Genomic DNA, 12,106 nt, shown 5'->3' with positions numbered 1-12,106 from the left:
CAAACATTGCACATTTACAAGGTGAAAACTAACCCCAAATATTACACATACCAGTACATGATATAAATTCTAGAAACATTACATAGATTACATTGCACCCAGACTCATACAATCATATTTTCATTAGCATGGCCAGGCAAAACAGAACATCTTATCAGACATAAATGGCCTCTTTCCCCAATAACACAACAACTTCCCCTCTTTCTCTCGCTGTCCTCCTTCCTCTCTCTCTCTCTCTCTCTCTCTCTCCCCTCTGACCCTACTACAAGTTCTTCTCTCTCTCTCTCTCCCCTCTGACCCTACTACAAGTTTCTCTCTCTCTCTCTCTCTCTCCCCTCTGACCCTACTACAAGTCTCTCTCTCTCTCTCTCTCTCCCCTCTGACCCTACTACAAGTTTCTCTCTCTCTCTCTCTCTCTCTCCCCTCTGACCCTACTACAAGTTTCTCTCTCTCTCTCTCTCTCCCCCTCTGACCCTACTACAAGTTTCTCTCTCTCTCTCTCTCCCCCTCTGACCCTACTACAAGTTTCTCTCTCTCTCTCTCTCCCCTCTGACCCTACTACAAGTTTCTCTCTCTCTCTCTCTCCCCTCTGACCCTACTACAAGTTTCTCTCTCTCTCTCCCCCCTCTGACCCTACTACAAGTCTCTCTCTCTCTCCCCCCTCTGACCCTACTACAAGTCTCTCTCTCTCTCTCTCTCTCTCTCTCCTCTGACCCTACTACAAGTTCTCCTTCCCCTCCCATCTTCCTCTCTCCCTCCCACGGGCTGTTTTCGTCCAAATGGTGGTGTGAGGTTAAATTCAGAGGAGGCTGATGGGAGGAGCTTTAGTGTGACGGGCTCCTTGTAATGGCTGTAATGGAATCGATGGAACGGTATCAAACACATCAAACATATGGAAACCACACGTTTGACTCGGTTCCATTTATTCATTTTCCAGCCATTATAACGAGCCCGTCCTCCTATAGTTCCTCCCACCAGCCTCTGGTTACATCAGAGCCTAACAACAAACCTCACTCCTCCCTATGGTAATAGAGAGAAGGAGAGAGAGTAATGGATGGTGGTAGAGAGGAGAAGAGAGAGTAATGGATGGTGATAGAGAGGAGAGAAAGTAAGGGATGGTGATAGAGAGGAGAGAAAGTAAGGGATGGTGATAGAGAGGAGAGAGAGTAAGGGATGGTGATAGAGAGGAGAGAAAGTAAGGGATGGTGATAGAGAGAAGGAGAGAGAGTAAGGGATGGTGATAGAGAGAAGGAGAGAGAGTAAGGGATGGTGATAGAGAGGAGAGAGAGTAAGGGATGGTGATAGAGAGGAGAGAGAGTAAGGGATGGTGATAGAGAGAAGGAGAGAGAGAGAGTGAGGGATGGTGATAGAGAGGAGAGAGAGTAAGGGATGGTGATAGAGAGAAGGAGAGAGAGAGAGTGAGGGATGGTGATATAGAGGAGAGAGAGAGTAAGGGATGGTGATAGAGAGGAGAGAGAGAGTAAGGGATGGTGATAGAGAGAAGGAGAGAGAGTAAGGGATGGTGATAGAGAGGAGAGAGAGTAAGGGATGGTGATAGAGAGGAGAGAGAGTAAGGGATGTGATAGAGAGGAGAGAGAGTAAGGGATGGTGATAGAGAGGAGAGAGAGTAAGGGATGGTGATAGAGAGGAGAGAGAGTAAGGGATGGTGATAGAGAGGAGAGAGAGTAAGGGATGGTGATAGAGAGAAGGAGAGAGAGTAATGGATGGTGATAGAGAGAGTAATGGATGGTGATAGAGAGAAGGAGAGAGAGTAAGGGATGGTGATAGAGAGAAGGAGAGAGAGTAAGGGATGGTGATAGAGAGAAGGAGATAGAGAGTGAGGGATGATGATAGAGAGAAGGAGAGAGAAAGTAAGGGATGGTGATAGAGAGGAGAGAGAGAGTAAGGGATGGTGATAGAGAGGAGAGAGAGTAAGGGATGGTGATAGAGAGAAGGAGAGAGAGTAAGGGATGGTGATAGAGAGAAGGAGAGAGAGTAAGGGATGGTGATAGAGAGAAGGAGAGAGAGTAAGGGATGGTGATAGAGAGAAGGAGAGAGAGTAAGGGATGGTGATAGAGAGGAGAGAGAGTAAGGGATGGTGATAGAGAGAAGGAGAGAGAGTAATGGATGGTGATAGAGAGAAAGTAAGGGATGGTGATAGAGAGAAGGAGAGAGAGAGTAAGGGATGGTGATAGAGAGGAGAGAGAGTAAGGGATGGTGATAGAGAGGAGAGAGAGTAAGGGATGGTGATAGAGAGAAGGAGAGAGAGTAAGGGATGGTGATAGAGAGGAGAGAGAGTAAGGGATGGTGATAGAGAGGAGAGAGAGTAAGGGATGGTGATAGAGAGAAGGAGAGAGAGTAAGGGATGGTGATAGAGAGAGAGGAGAGAGAGTAAGGGATGGTGATAGAGGGAGAGAGAGTAAGGGATGGTGATAGAGGAGAGAGAGTAAGGGATGGTGATAGAGAGAAGGAGAGAGAGTAAGGGATGGTGATAGAGAGGAGAGAGAGAGTAAGGGATAGAAAGAGAAGGAGAGGATGGTGGTAGAGAGAGAGAGAAGAGTAAGGGATGGTGATAGAGAGGAGAGAGAGTAAGGGATGGTGATAGAGAGAAGGAGAGAGAGTAAGGGATGGTGATAGAGAGAAGGAGAGAGAGTAAGGGATGGTGATAGAGAGGAGAGAGAGTAAGGGATGGTGATAGAGAGGAGAGAAAGTAAGGGATGGTGATGGAGAGAGAGAAAGTAAGGGATTGTGATAGAGAGAAGGAGAGAGAGTAAGGGATGGTGATAGAGAGAGGAGAGAGAGTAAGGGATGGGGATAGAGAGGAGAGAGAGTAAGGGATGGTGATAGAGAGGAGAGAAAGTAAGGGATGGTGATAGAGAGAGAGAGAGAAAGTAAGGGATGGTGATAGAGAGGAGAGAGAGTAAGGGATGGTGATAGAGAGAGAAGTAAGGGATGGTGATAGAGAGAAAGTAAGGGATGGTGATAGAGAGAAGGAGAGAGAAAGTAAGGGATGATGATAGAGAGAAGGAGAGAGAGTAAGGATGGTGATAGAGAGAAGGAGAGAGAGTAAGGGATGGTGATAGAGAGAAGGAGAGAGAAAGTAAGGGATGGTGATAGAGAGAAGGAGAGAGAAAGTAAGGAGATGGTGATAGAGAGAAGGAGAGAAAGTAAGGGATGGTGATAGAGAGAAGGAGAGAGAAAGTAAGGGATGGTGATAGAGAGAGAGGAGAGAAAGTAAGGGATGGTGATAGAGAGGAGAGAGAGTAATGGATGGTGATAGAGAGGAGAGAGAGTAATGGATGGTGATAGAGAGAAGGAGAGAGAGTAATGGATGGTGATAGAGAGAAGGAGAGAGAGTAAGGGATGGTGATAGAGAGGAGAGAAAGTAAGGGATGGTGATGGAGAGAGAGAAAGTAAGGGATGGTGATAGAGAGGAGAGAGAGTAAGGGATGGTGATAGAGAGGAGAGAGAGTAAGGGATGGTGATAGAGAGAAGGAGAGAGAGTAATGGATGGTGATAGAGAGAAGGAGAGAGAGTAATGGATGGTGATAGAGAGAAGGAGAGAGAGTAATGGATGGTGATAGAGAGGAGAGAAAGTAAGGGATGGTGATAGAGAGAAGGAGAGAGAGTAAGGGATGGTGATAGAGAGGAGAGAGAGTAAGGGATGGTGATAGAGAGAATGAGAGAGAGTAAGGGATGGTGATAGAGAGAAGGAGAGAGAGTAAGGGATGGTGATAGAGAGGGAGAGAGAGTAAGGGATGGTGATAGAGAGAAGGAGAGAGAGTAAGGGATGGTGATAGAGAGGAGAGAGAGTAAGGGATGGTGATAGAGGAGAGAGAGAGTAAGGGATGGTGATAGAGAGAGAGAGAGTAAGGGATGGTGATAGAGAGAAGGAGAGAGAGTAAAGGGATGGTGATAGAGAGGAGAGAAAGTAAGGGATGGTGATAGAGAGGAGAGAAAGTAAGGGATGGTGATAGAGAGGAGAGAGAGTAAGGGATGGTGATAGAGAGGAGAGAAAGTAAGGGATGGTGATAGAGAGGAGAGAAAGTAAGGGATGGTGATAGAGAGGAGAGAGTAAGGGATGGTGATAGAGAGAAGGAGAGAGAGTAAGGGATGGTGATAGAGAGAAGGAGAGAGAGTAAGGGATGGTGATATAGAGGAGAGAAAGTAAGGGATGGTGATAGAGAGGAGAGAAAGTAAGGGATGGTGATAGAGAGGAGAGAGAGTAAGGGATGGTGATAGAGAGAAGGAGAGAGAGTAAGGGATGGTGATAGAGAGAAGGAGAGAGAGTAAGGGATGGTGATAGAGAGGAGAGAGAGTAAGGGATGGTGATAGAGAGGAGAGAGAGTAAGGGATGGTGATAGAGAGAAGGAGAGAGAGTAAGGGATGGTGATAGAGAGGAGAGAGAGTAAGGGATGGTGATAGAGAGAAGGAGAGAGAGTAATGGATGGTGATAGAGAGAAAGTAAGGGATGGTGATAAAGAGAAGGAGAGAGAGAGTAAGGGATGGTGATAGAGAGAGAGAGAGAGTAAGGATGGTGATAGAGAGAAGAGAGAGAGTAAGGGATGGTGATAGAGAGGAGAGAGAGTAAGGGATGGTGATAGAAAGGAGAGAGAGTAAGGATGGTGATAGAGAGAAGGAGAGAGAGTAAGGGATGGTGATAGAGAGGAGAGAACGTAAGGGATGGTGATAGAGAGGAGAGAGAGAGTAAGGGGTGGTGATAGAGAGAAGGAGAGAGAGTAAGGGATGGAGATAGAGAGGAGAGAGAGTAAGGGATAGTGATAGAGAGAAGGAGAGAGAGTAATGGATGGTGATAGAGAGGAGAGAGAGTAATGGATGGTGATAGAGAGAGGAGAGAAGTAAGGGATGGTGATAGAGAGTAAGGGATGGTAATAGAGAGGAGAGAGAGTAAGGGATGGTGATAGAGAGGAGAGAGAGTAAGGGATGGTGATAGAGAGAATAGAGAAGAGAGTAAGGGATGGTGATAGAGAGAAGAGAAAGTAAGGGATGGTGATAGAGAGAAGGAGAGAGAGTAAGGGATGGTGATAGAGAGAAGGAGAGAGAGTAAGGGATGTGATAGAGAGGAGAGAGAGAGTAAGGGATGGTGATAGAGAGGAGAGAGAGTAAGGGATGGTGATAGAGAGGAGAGAGAGTAAGGGATGGTGATAGAGAGGAGAGAGAGTAAGGGATGGTGATAGAGAGGAGAGAGAGTGAGGGATGGTGATAGAGAGGAGAGAGAGTAAGGGATGGTGATAGAGAGGAGAGAGAGTAAGGGATGGTGATAGAGAGGAGAGAGAGTAAGGGATGGTGATAGAGAGGAGAGAAAGTAAGGGATGGTGATAGAGAGAGGGAGAGAGAAAGTAAGGGATGGTGATAGAGAGAAGGAGAGAGAAAATAAGGATGGTGATAGAGAGAAGGAGAGAGAGTAAGGGATGGTGATGATAGAGAGAAGGAGAGAGAGAAAGGAGAGAAATGGTGATAGAGGAGAAAGTAAGGGATGGTGATAGAGCGAAGGAGAGAGAGAAGTAAGGGATGGTGATAGAGAGAAGGAGAGAGTAAGTGATGGTGATAGAGAGAAGGAGAGAGAAAGTAAGGGATGGTGATAGAGAGAAGGAGAGAGAGTAAGTGATGGTGATAGAGAGAAGGAGAGAGAGTAAGGGATGGTGATAGAGAGAAGGAGAGAGAAAGTAAGGGATGGTGATAGAGAGAAGGAGAGAGAGTAAGGGATGGTGATATAGAGGAGAGAAAGTAAGGGATGGTGATAGAGAGGAGAGAAAGTAAGGGATGGTGATAGAGAGGAGAGAGAGTAAGGGATGGTGATAGAGAGAAGGAGAGAGAGTAAGGGATGGTGATAGAGAGAAGGAGAGAGAGTAAGGGATGGTGATAGAGAGGAGAGAGAGTAAGGGATGGTGATAGAGAGGAGAGAGAGTAAGGGATGGTGATAGAGAGAAGGAGAGAGAGTAAGGGATGGTGATAGAGAGGAGAGAGAGTAAGGGATGGTGATAGAGAGAAGGAGAGAGAGTAATGGATGGTGATAGAGAGAAAGTAAGGGATGGTGATAAAGAGAAGGAGAGAGAGAGTAAGGGATGGTGATAGAGAGGAGAGAGAGTAAGGGATGGTGATAGAGAGGAGAGAGAGTAAGGGATGGTGATAGAGAGGAGAGAGAGTAAGGGATGGTGATAGAAAGGAGAGAGAGTAAGGGATGGTGATAGAGAGAAGGAGAGAGAGTAAGGGATGGTGATAGAGAGGAGAGAACGTAAGGGATGGTGATAGAGAGGAGAGAGAGAGTAAGGGGTGGTGATAGAGAGAAGGAGAGAGAGTAAGGGATGGAGATAGAGAGGAGAGAGAGTAAGGGATAGTGATAGAGAGAAGGAGAGAGAGTGTAAGGGATGGTGATAGAGAGGAGAGAGAGTAAGGGATGGTGATAGAGAGGAGAGAAAGTAAGGGATGGTGATAGAGAGGAGAGAGAGTAAGGGATGGTAATAGAGAGGAGAGAGAGTAAGGGATGGTGATAGAGAGGAGAGAGAGTAAGGGATGGTGATAGAGAGAAGAGAAAGTAAGGGATGGTGATAGAGAGAAGAGAAAGTAAGGGATGGTGATAGAGAGAAGGAGAGAGAGTAAGGGATGGTGATAGAGAGAAGGAGAGAGAGTAAGGGATGTGATAGAGAGGAGAGAGAGAGTAAGGGATGGTGATAGAGAGGAGAGAGAGTAAGGGATGGTGATAGAGAGGAGAGAGAGTAAGGGATGGTGATAGAGAGGAGAGAGAGTAAGGGATGGTGATAGAGAGAGAGAGAGAGAAGGATGGTGATAGAGAGGAGAGAGAGTAAGGGATGGTGATAGAGAGGAGAGAGAGTAAGGGATGGTGATAGAGAGGAGAGAGAGTAAGGGATGGTGATAGAGAGGAGAGAAAGTAAGGGATGGTGATAGAGAGAGGGAGAGAGAAAGTAAGGGATGGTGTTAGAGAGAAGGAGAGAGAAAATAAGTGATGGTGATAGAGAGAAGGAGAGAGAGTAAGGGATGGTGATAGAGAGAAGGAGAGAGAAAGTAAGGGATGGTGATAGAGAGAAATTAAGGGATGGTGATAGAGCGAAGGAGAGAGAAAGTAAGGGATGGTGATAGAGAGAAGGAGAGAGAGTAAGTGATGGTGATAGAGAGAAGGAGAGAGAAAGTAAGGGATGGTGATAGAGAGAAGGAGAGAGAGTAAGTGATGGTGATAGAGAGAAGGAGAGAGAGTAAGGGATGGTGATAGAGAGAAGGAGAGAGAAAGTAAGGGATGGTGATAGAGAGAAGGAGAGAGAGTAAGTGATGGTGATAGAGAGGAGAGAAAGTAAGGGATGGTGATAGAGAGGAGAGAGAAAGTAAGGGATGGTGATAGAGGAGAGAAAGTAAGGGATGGTGATAGAGAGGAGAGAGAGTAATGGATGGTGATAGAGAGGAGAGAGAGTAATGGATGGTGATAGAGAGAAGGAGAGAGAGTAATGGATGGTGATAGAGAGAAGGAGAGAGAGTAAGGGATGGTGATAGAGAGGAGAGAAAGTAAGGGATGGTGATAGAGAGGAGAGAGAAAGTAAGGGATGGTGATAGAGAGGAGAGAAAGTAAGGGATGGTGATAGAGAGGAGAGAGAGTAAGGGATGGTGATAGAGAGAAGGAGAGAGAGTAAGGGATGGTGATAGAGAGAAGGAGAGAGAGTAAGGGATGGTGATAGAGAGAAGGAGAGAGAGTAAGGGATGTGATAGAGAGGAGAGAGAGAGTAAGGGATGGTGATAGAGAGGAGAGAGAGTAAGGGATGGTGATAGAGAGGAGAGAGAGTAAGGGATGGTGATAGAGAGGAGAGAGAGTAAGGGATGGTGATAGAGAGGAGAGAGAGTGAGGGATGGTGATAGAGAGGAGAGAGAGTAAGGGATGGTGATAGAGAGGAGAGAGAGTAAGGGATGGTGATAGAGAGGAGAGAAAGTAAGGGATGGTGATAGAGAGAGGGAGAGAGAAAGTAAGGGATGGTGATAGAGAGAAGGAGAGAGAAAGTAAGTGATGGTGATAGAGAGAAGGAGAGAGAGTAAGGGATGGTGATAGAGAGAAGGAGAGAGAAAGTAAGGGATGGTGATAGAGAGAAAGTAAGGGATGGTGATAGAGCGAAGGAGAGAGAAAGTAAGGGATGGTGATAGAGAGAAGGAGAGAGAGTAAGTGATGGTGATAGAGAGAAGGAGAGAGAGTAAGGGATGGTGATAGAGAGAAGGAGAGAGAAAGTAAGGGATGGTGATAGAGAGAAGGAGAGAGAGTAAGTGATGGTGATAGAGAGGAGAGAAAGTAAGGGATGGTGATAGAGAGGAGAGAGAAAGTAAGGGATGGTGATAGAGAGGAGAGAAAGTAAGGGATGGTGATAGAGAGGAGAGAGAGTAATGGATGGTGATAGAGAGGAGAGAGAGTAAGGGATGGTGATAGAGAGGAGAGAGAGTAAGGGATGGTGATAGAGAGGAGAGAGAGTGAGGGATGGTGATAGAGAGGAGAGAGAGTAAGGGATGGTGATAGAGAGGAGAGAGAGTAAGGGATGGTGATAGAGAGGAGAGAAAGTAAGGGATGGTGATAGAGAGAGGGAGAGAGAAAGTAAGGGATGGTGATAGAGAGAAGGAGAGAGAAAGTAAGTGATGGTGATAGAGAGAAGGAGAGAGAGTAAGGGATGGTGATAGAGAGAAGGAGAGAGAAAGTAAGGGATGGTGATAGAGAGAAAGTAAGGGATGGTGATAGAGCGAAGGATCGAGAAAGTAAGGGATGGTGATAGAGAGAAGGAGAGAGAGTAAGTGATGGTGATAGAGAGAAAGTAAGGGATGGTGATAGAGAGAAAGTAAGGGATGGTGATAGAGCGAAGGAGAGAGAAAGTAAGGGATGGTGATAGAGAGAAGGAGAGAGAGTAAGTGATGGTGATAGAGAGAAGGAGAGAGAGTAAGGGATGGTGATAGAGAGAAGGAGAGAGAAAGTAAGGGATGGTGATAGAGAGAAGGAGAGAGAGTAAGTGATGGTGATAGAGAGGAGAGAAAGTAAGGGATGGTGATAGAGAGGAGAGAGAAAGTAAGGGATGGTGATAGAGAGGAGAGAAAGTAAGGGATGGTGATAGAGAGGAGAGAGAGTAATGGATGGTGATAGAGAGGAGAGAGAGTAATGGATGGTGATAGAGAGAAGGAGAGAGAGTAATGGATGGTGATAGAGAGAAGGAGAGAGAGTAAGGGATGGTGATAGAGAGGAGAGAAAGTAAGGGATGGTGATAGAGAGGAGAGAGAAAGTAAGGGATGGTGATAGAGAGGAGAGAAAGTAAGGGATGGTGATAGAGAGAGGGAGAGAGAAAGTAAGGGATGGTGATAGAGAGAAGGAGAGAGAAAGTAAGTGATGGTGATAGAGAGAAGGAGAGAGAGTAAGGGATGGTGATAGAGAGAAGGAGAGAGAAAGTAAGGGATGGTGATAGAGAGAAAGTAAGGGATGGTGATAGAGCGAAGGAGAGAGAAAGTAAGGGATGGTGATAGAGAGAAGGAGAGAGAGTAAGTGATGGTGATAGAGAAGGAGAGAGAGTAAGGGATGGTGATAGAGAGAAGGAGAGAGAAAGTAAGGGATGGTGATAGAGAGAAGGAGAGAGAGTAAGTGATGGTGATAGAGAGGAGAGAAAGTAAGGGATGGTGATAGAGAGAGAGAAAGTAGAGGGATGGTGATAGAGAGAGAGAAAGTAAGGGATGGTGATAGAGAGGAGAGAGAGTAATGGATGGTGATAGAGGTGATAGAGAGAGAGAGAGTAATGGATGGTGATAGAGAGAAGTAAGAGGATGGTAATGGATGGTGATAGAGAGAAGGAGAGAAAGTAAGGGATGGTGATAGAGAGAGAGAAAGTAAGGGATGGTGATAGAGAGGAGAGAGAAAGTAAGGGATGGTGATAGAGAGGAGAGAAAGTAAGGGATGGTGATAGAGAAGGAGAGAGAGTAAGGGATGGTGATAGAGAGAAGGAGAGAGAGTAAGGGATGGTGATAGAGAGAAAGGAGAGAGAGTAATGGATGGTGATAGAGAGAAGAGAAAGTAAGGGATGGTGATAGAGAGAAGGAGAGAGAGTAAGGGATGGTGATAGAGAGGAGAGAGAGTAAGGGATGGTGATAGAGAGAAGGAGAGAGAGTAAGGGATGGTGATAGAGAGGAGAGAGAGTAAGGGATGGTGATAGAGAGGAGAGAGAGTAAGGATGGTGATAGAGAGAAGGAGAGAGAGTAAGGGATGGTGATAGAGAGAAGGAGAGAGAGTAAGGGATGGTGATAGAGAGGAGAGAGAGTAAGAGGATGGTGATAGAGAGGAGAGAGAGTAAGGGATGGTGATAGAGAGGAGAGAGAAAGTAAGGGATGGTGATAGAGAGGAGAGAAAGTAAGGGATGGTGATAGAGAGAGGGAGAGAGAAAGTAAGGGATGGTGATAGAGAGAAGGAGAGAGAAAGTATGGTGATGGAGATAGAGAGAATGGAGAGAGAGTAAGGGATGGTGATAGAGAGAAGGAGAGAGAAAGTAAGGGATGGTGATAGAGAGAAAGTAAGGGATGGTGATAGAGAGAAGGAGAGAGAAAGTAAGGGATGGTGATAGAGAGAAGGAGAGAGAGTAAGTGATGGTGATAGAGAGAAGGAGAGAGAGTAAGGGATGGTGATAGAGAGAAGGAGAGAAAGTAAGGGATGGTGATAGAGAGAAGGAGAGAGAGTAAGGATGGTGATAGAGAGGAGAGAAAGTAAGGGATGGTGATAGAGAGGAGAGAGAAAGTAAGGGATGGTGATAGAGAGGAGAGAAAGTAAGGGATGGTGATAGAGAGGAGAGAGAGTAATGGATGGTGATAGAGAGGAGAGAGAGTAATGGATGGTGATAGAGAGAAGGAGAGAGAGTAATGGATGGTGATAGAGAGAAGGAGAGAGAGTAAGGGATGGTGATAGAGAGGAGAGAAAGTAAGGGATGGTGATAGAGAGGAGAGAGAAAGTAAGGGATGGTGATAGAGAGGAGAGAAAGTAAGGGATGGTGATAGAGAGGAGAGAGAGTAAGGGATGGTGATAGAGAGAAGGAGAGAGAGTAAGGGATGGTGATAGAGAGAAAGAGAGAGAGTAATGGATGGTGATAGAGAGGAGAGAAAGTAAGGGATGGTGATAGAGAGAAGGAGAGAGAGTAAGGGATGGTGATAGAGAGGAGAGAGAGTAAGGGATGGTGATAGAGAGAAGGAGAGAGAGTAAGGGATGGTGATAGAGAGGAGAGAGAGTAAGGGATGGTGATAGAGAGGAGAGAGAGTAAGGGATGGTGATAGAGAGAAGGAGAGAGAGTAAGGGATGGTGATAGAGAGGAGAGAGAGTAAGGGATGGTGATAGAGGAGAGAGAGTAAGGGATGGTGATAGAGGAGAGAGAGTAAGGGATGGTGATAGAGAGAAGGAGAGAGAGTAAGGGATGGTGATAGAGAGGAGAGAAAGTAAGGGATGGTGGTAGAGAGGAGAGAAAGTAAGGGATGGTGATAGAGAGGAGAGAGAGTAAGGGATGGTGATAGAGAGAAGGAGAGAGAGTAAGGGATGGTGATAGAGAGAAGGAGAGAGAGTAAGGGATGGTGATAGAGAGGAGAGAGAGTAAGGATGGTGATAGAGAGGAGAGAAAGTAAGGGATGGTGATGGAGAGAGAGTAAGGATTGTGATAGAGAGAAGGAGAGAGAGTATGATGGTGATAGAGAGGAGAGAGAGTAAGGGATGGTGATAGAGAGGAGAGAGAGAGTAAGGGATGGTGATAGAGAGGAGAGAAAGTAAGGGATGGTGATAGAGAGAGGAGAGAGAAAGTAAGGGATGGTGATAGAGAGAAGGAGAGAGAAAGTAAGTGATGGTGATAGAGAGAAGGAGAGAGAGTAAGGGATGGTGATAGAGAGAAGGAGAGAGAAAGTAAGGGATGGTGATAGAGAGAAGGAGAGAGAGTAAGTGATGGTGATAGAGAGAAGGAGAGAGAGTAAGTGATGGTGATAGAGAGAAGGAGAGAGAGTAAGGGATGGTGATAGAGAGAAGGAGAGAGAAAGTAAGGGATGGTGATAGAGAGAAGGAGAGAGAGTAAGTGATGGTGATAGAGAGGAGAGAGAAAGT

The sequence above is a fragment of the Oncorhynchus nerka genome, linkage group LG14, assembly GCF_034236695.1.
Source record: "Oncorhynchus nerka isolate Pitt River linkage group LG14, Oner_Uvic_2.0, whole genome shotgun sequence".
In the NCBI taxonomy this organism is placed as follows: Eukaryota; Metazoa; Chordata; class Actinopteri; order Salmoniformes; family Salmonidae; genus Oncorhynchus; species Oncorhynchus nerka.
Note: the sequence above shows the minus strand (reverse complement) of the source record.